General features: G+C 38.8%; 1 long non-coding RNA gene across 1 annotated transcript; it reads left to right on the top strand.

The window, feature by feature from the left end:
* The first annotated feature begins 997 nt into the window (after positions 1–997).
* LOC111568075 (uncharacterized) lies at positions 998–4,540 on the top strand. The gene is made up of 3 exons (XR_002746102.3): positions 998–1,157; positions 3,680–3,904; positions 4,246–4,540. It is a non-coding gene; the product is annotated as an uncharacterized LOC111568075 (long non-coding RNA).
* The last annotated feature ends 1,587 nt before the right edge of the window (positions 4,541–6,127 follow it).

The following is a 6,127-nucleotide window of genomic DNA, read 5'->3' as shown; positions in this document are numbered from 1 at the left end:
CGTGTGGAAGACTCTGAAGACAACTCAACTGAGATTTTTGGCCATCAGATTAGAAGCAAACCACTGCACACAATCAAAAACACACCATGCCCACTTTGAAGCATGGTGGTGGCAGCATCATAATGTGGGGGTTCTTCTCGGGAGGATGCCCCTTGAGGGCTTGTGAAAGCAGAGGGTGAAATAAATGCAGCAAAGCATGGAGAAGTCCTGGAGAACTTGATGTAGATGTGTGTTACAGCTCAGAGTGCAATTTCTTACATTAAAACATTAAGACTCAGTTTCAAAAACTGGACAAGGTACATTTATGTCAGGAGCATGCTCGTTGTTCCCTTTTACATTCACCTGGTTGTGTACCAGGAATTAGTCTGTCAGGGTTCTACTGTCAGATCACAGTTCTACTGTAACACACTGAAGAATCTAAGGGAGAACATTTGGCAAAAATAACCAGAACTGTGGAGTATCAAAGGCAGGATTTTTGGCCACAGCAACACAATCGCCACGCCCTGCTCACCTGACTCACTGGAGTTGGTTTCCTTCCTCTTTCCCAAAATGAAATTCAAGTTGAAGGGCTGCGTTTTGACACAGTCTGAGAGATTCAGCAGCCATTGTGGGTAGTACTTATCATGATTACATAAAGGGACTTCCAGGAAACATTAGAAGTGTTGCAGAAGCCCTGTTTCACTGTCAAATTTAAATCATCCCAGTTGTTGCTCACTGGGAATAAAAATACATACAACTGCCTGTTTTACTGCAGTACTGAAGTAATTCAACCTTTAACAGCATTAGAAAACCCCAGTAACAGGCTGTGACTGGATACTTGTATTGCTGTAAACACAGTGCCAGCAATATCAGGAAAGCTTAGATTCTACAATTTATTAGTCGTCCTTACACTCGCTCTATTGATTGCACCTTTAAGACCGTCTAAGTCTTTAAATGTGTGTTTGTTGAAAGTAAAATCATTCACTGCAGGGCAGTCCACTCAGTCAAACCTGTTCGACCTGAAGACACACCTGCCTGGTTCCTGAGGCAGGCAGACATTAACAGCGACTCATTGTTGTTCACCAGAGTGAGTCTGTTCACTGCACTCCTCTAAAAAAAGTCCACTTCACAAAGACGGGAGACTCAACCTGACAGAGAGGCGACTCTGAAAGCAAAGGGTAAGACCATTACTCTCGCTTTTTTCTTTCTCTCCTCCTAATGGCCTTCTCTCACTTCTTTTCCAAGTGGCTTTCATGGCCGAGGAGGGTGATGGAATTTCATTACTTATGATTGAAAAGCGATGGTTTTGAAAGCAGAATGAGATGGAAAGGTGCATTGGAAATGCCAGTATACCCTCCAGATGCCAGCAATCTAATTTACTGTCAGTGTTAATAAATGGGGAGCCACTGGATGGCACAGATAAGTTGTTATTTCACCATCAGGGTTATCACTTAATATCTGATAATGTCTGTGGGGAGCAATTGTACCCGACAGTTAAAACAGGGGGCCTCAACTCCTGGCAGGAGGAATGATCATCAGAGTGGAAGGATTGTTAATCTGTCAAATCAATGTGACTTCCCTCAATAAAGTGTTCATAGAGGGACTTAAGTTTGGACTGCAATGTTAATGATTCACACTGGAGAAAAAATGATTTCTCTTTAATGAAACCCAACAGCTCTATGCATAATATTCTCAGTTCGGTTGTTTGGAGAGACTAATGCATTTAGAGATTTATCCATCACGTTACCCTGCATGAAGAGGCGTGTAGTGATCTACGGAACGAAGCTGCGTATGTTTGTTGATATTATACAAGAACTTGAAGCTTTAAAGAGCAGGAATGTAACCTGGGTAGCTGCAAACATTCCTAAAAGCAAAGTCAGCTGCACGTGATTAAAAAAATAAAAAAATCACACTCTAGCCACACTGGATTATGCTGCATTCACTAACTTCATTATGGCTCCCAGCCTAAGTCAGACTGTTGTTGTGTTTCAGTGTGAGCCAATGACTGTTTTTGTTACTGTAGTTGTACAAATATGTAAACTGATCGATATGCTGATGCACCTAACGTCGTCGTTTTCATTTTCACCGGAGTTATGACTTCCATCACACCATAGGAACAGAACTCCGACATAAGTCCAGGACCTCTTGTACTGATGTTATTGGAAATGTTCCAACCAGGCCTAGATGTAGAAACAACTCAAAAATATTTTCTGCAAAAAAGCAGAGTTGGCGGCAGGTGATTTGAAGTAAATCACACCCCAGCAATAGCAATGATAAGAGATTGAAGATGGTGAGGCCTAACGAACCCAACAAACTCACAGCACGGCGACACTGGACCTGGATGTTGGTACAGGATTGTAAACAGAGCCTGTATTGTAAAGCCAGGGAGCGTGGGAGTCAGCACACAACCTGGCCACGTTTTTATTCCCCGTGGAAATCCTGCTATCATGAAGTTAGTTGCACACATGGAGCCTGTTTCTGAAACCGTCCGTCCTCAAATCGTTGTATTAAAACTAAGGCTGGGACTTTAGCGCTTTAATTTCAATTAATTAATTACAGAAAAAAATAATGCGTTAAAAAATAACGCATTTAATCACATTTTTCTCAGTTCCATAATTTCTGGCACATCGGTACCACTGATGAACACTCCAGCCCAGTAGGTGGCGCTAATGAACCTAAAGTCTTTTTTCCAGCTGAAGAAGATGCACAGGAGAGACGTCAGTAAGTTTGGTGAACGGTGACGGAAGACGAGACGCATTGAGCTCGTTGGGAAGAAAGTTTTCTTTTAAAACTCTTCCTGATGGCAGCTTGGATAAAAGCCTGGTTGTGTGTAAATTGTGCAACAAAGAGTTTTCTAATCGGAGCACTTCAAGCCGACGTTACCACCTCAATACAAAACATGTTGCTGTTAGCATCAGAGCTAACGTTAGCTACCACAGTCCTGTTACCAGCTAACGGTGGAGTCATCCCATAATAGACCACTTTAGAAGACACTGACAGTGCATTAGTTTACAGAAAGTCATCAAATGTTGAATAAAATCGCTATAATTGCACGTTGAGTTTGCAGTAATCTATGAATGTAGTAGACAGAAGAAAAATGCAGATAAATAGAAATTAAACATTTTAGTTGTTTAAATTTTAATCCTCCAAGGAGGTGGAGCCTTGGTGGAGTTATTTGAGGATCAGCGTTGTTTGTCTGTCTTTTAATAACTTAAATCTAAAGTTTTAGTTTATAAATAATATCTATTTATTTAAAATAAATAAAAAATTTACATTCCAAAAAAGAACCATCAAAGTTAGACCATTTATCAGACCCAGAAACTATGAGAACAGAATGAATTTATGGATTTTCAACTTTTTGAAGCTCCTTGAACCACTTATGATTTTGTTATGTTCCATACAATGGAAAAACCAACTAAATCCAGACTTTAAATCATCAAAGTCACTTTTTTCTACACGTTAAATTTTAAAATTGTTTTCATTTTAATACTTTAGATGTAAAATTCTAAACACGTATATGTCTACTCATTGATTCATCTGTCAACCACATTTTATTGGAATTGAAAAACTTTATTTATTGTATCAAATATTGCTATTTGACAAAAGTGTGATTAATCATGATTAATCAATTACAAAACCTCTAATTAGAGTAATTTTTTTTAATGGCGTCCCAGTCCTGATTCAAGCTTTGTGCCAGCAGGAATCATGGGGAAAGGCGCGAGCGAGGAGTGGGATGAAAAGCACCACGACACGAGGCAAACCCAGCCCCGGAAACACGAGGAGACGGAGAGCAGGAGCTCCGGGAGCAGCTGCCCCAAATGCTGCCTGAAGACCCGGGACTGCCTGATGAGTCCGGAGTGCGGCCGGGCGCTGCAGATCTCCAGCGTGGTCGCCATGTGTGGAATGTGTATCCGTTGGTTCATATGTAAGGTCAAAACCACAGAGAAAACAAGCACATATGTTGCTGCATGGAAATTCCTAGATGTGATAATTGCTTGCTTTGGCTGCTGTCAAAAGTGGGAAAAAAAGATCCTCTGAATCAAAGCCAAACATATAACTGTGACATTTAAATGGAGAATGCATTTAATTTGTGTTTTTCTGTCTCTGCACATATGCACCGCAATTCAAATTCCAGCAAAGTGAAAATAATATTGTTTACCCCAAGAACTCTGCATAAACATTTCATTTTACGGCAAAGAAGAAAAGTTATTCTGTTAAATTTTCTCTGTTTTCCTTATTAATTGTCCTTTTTTTGTCAAATTGCAGAACCAAGGCTTGGACAGCAGCAGCAATTTTTCTGTGTTTTCCTTGCACAGGAGTCAAGCTGTGTGGTTTTTCTTCCAATCTAAAGTGGGAAAATACTCTGTTTCATTGATTTGAAGTTCTCTTTAATCCTATATCTGCAAGCTAATCAACAGAAATAGATGTGTTTCTTAGAAGATGTGTACATAAACCCAACTAAAATGGAAATATTCCTCTGAATTCATCATTTTAGTGTTTGTGCCATGCAGATGTTGTATATTTATATTTGACATGTTATTAAAAAAATAAATGAAACTGACTGTGTGTGGAAGAATAAATGCCAACAGCCCAAATAATAATCTTTTCTTTTAGGAAAAATAAAGATGACCCATTAGGGGGGAAATAATTAATGACACATCTGCAGTAATGAAAAATAAACCTTTCAGTGACGACTGTGTGACAAGGACAAGAGTGTATTCAACCTACCAAAACTAACAACAGACACTGCTAATTAAAATACTTTCTGTTGTCAATACCCTCATCTGAAGAGACATGGAAAAAAACTTTCAAAACACACAACGACCGAGAAAACACAGACCTGATTTTTAGGGGATTTTAACGTGACAATTCTGACATTCCTAGAAATCACTTCCAAACTTCAACGAGGGAGATCTGTCTACTAAAAATTACATTCCTGTAAAACTAAACTGCATTGATTCTCAGATAAAAACCTGAGATGACCTGTCATCCTGACAACCCTGAAAACGGAGGAGAAACTTCAAATATGTTGTGGAAAGGTTGTGTTTTAACCCAGGGTCAACCAATTATTGGATCTGATATTCAGCGACTCGTGGTGTCATCATAGTTTTTTAGCCAATTTCTCATAAAATATATTCATTTCAAAATGTAGGTGAATTCTCTGAATGTAGTGAATGTAGTGTTAGATTCTCTTTTAACCCTCTGAACCCCAGGTAGTTTCTACATCTGTTTATTTATTATTATTTTTTGCTTCTGTCTCATTTTTCCTCACTATGGGCTCATTTTTCATTCCAGTATAAAGTTCTTCCCTTCTGTGGAAACAGCACAAACCTGACTGGGAAGTAGAGAGGGGAAAAAAAAGACAATCTATGTAGTATGACACAGTTATGATGTCACAAATCATGAAAAAAGAAAAATATATAGAAATTTTAATTTATGTGATTTTTTGCTTTACAAAAATAAAATGTACTCACAGGTGCTGCCAAGATTGGAAAAAGTGGCGGCTCAACATACTATAGATATTTTACTATTTATATTTTAATTAGGTTTCCATATTTTCTCTGTGCAAACACTGAAGAGAGTTCAGCTGAAGAGCTCCTACAATATTTTCATGAGACTATTGGTTGCAGTTGAGTTACTCATGTCATGTTTGCATCGAGAAGTGCAGAATTTATTAATTTTTTTATTTTACAGAATCTACTTACTGCAAATAGTTTATTTGGTGATTTTACTGGAAACGGTGCAACCAAGCCCAGATGTAGAAATAACTCAAAAATATTTTCTGTGCAGTATCACACAATTATGATGCCATAAATCATAAAAAAGAAAAGAACAGAGTTGAATTTCTTTGACTATTTACTTTTCAAAAAAAGGAAAAAAAGGAAAACCTTGGAAATCATCCATCCATTAGCTACACACCGATTAATCCTCACCAGGTTCACCTGGACAGGTATCAGTCTATCACAGGTTCACCTGGGCAGGTAACAGTCTATCACAGGTTCACCTGGACAGGTATCAGTCTATCACAGGTTCACCTGGACAGGTAACAGCCTATCTCAGGTTCACCTGGACAGGTATCAGTCTATCACAGGTTCACCTGGACAGGTAACAGCCTATCACAGGTTCACCTGGACAGGTATCAGTCTAT

The sequence above is a fragment of the Amphiprion ocellaris genome, chromosome 18 (assembly GCF_022539595.1).
Source record: "Amphiprion ocellaris isolate individual 3 ecotype Okinawa chromosome 18, ASM2253959v1, whole genome shotgun sequence".
In the NCBI taxonomy this organism is placed as follows: Eukaryota; Metazoa; Chordata; class Actinopteri; family Pomacentridae; genus Amphiprion; species Amphiprion ocellaris.
This window is presented reverse-complemented; position numbering and strand designations above follow the sequence as displayed.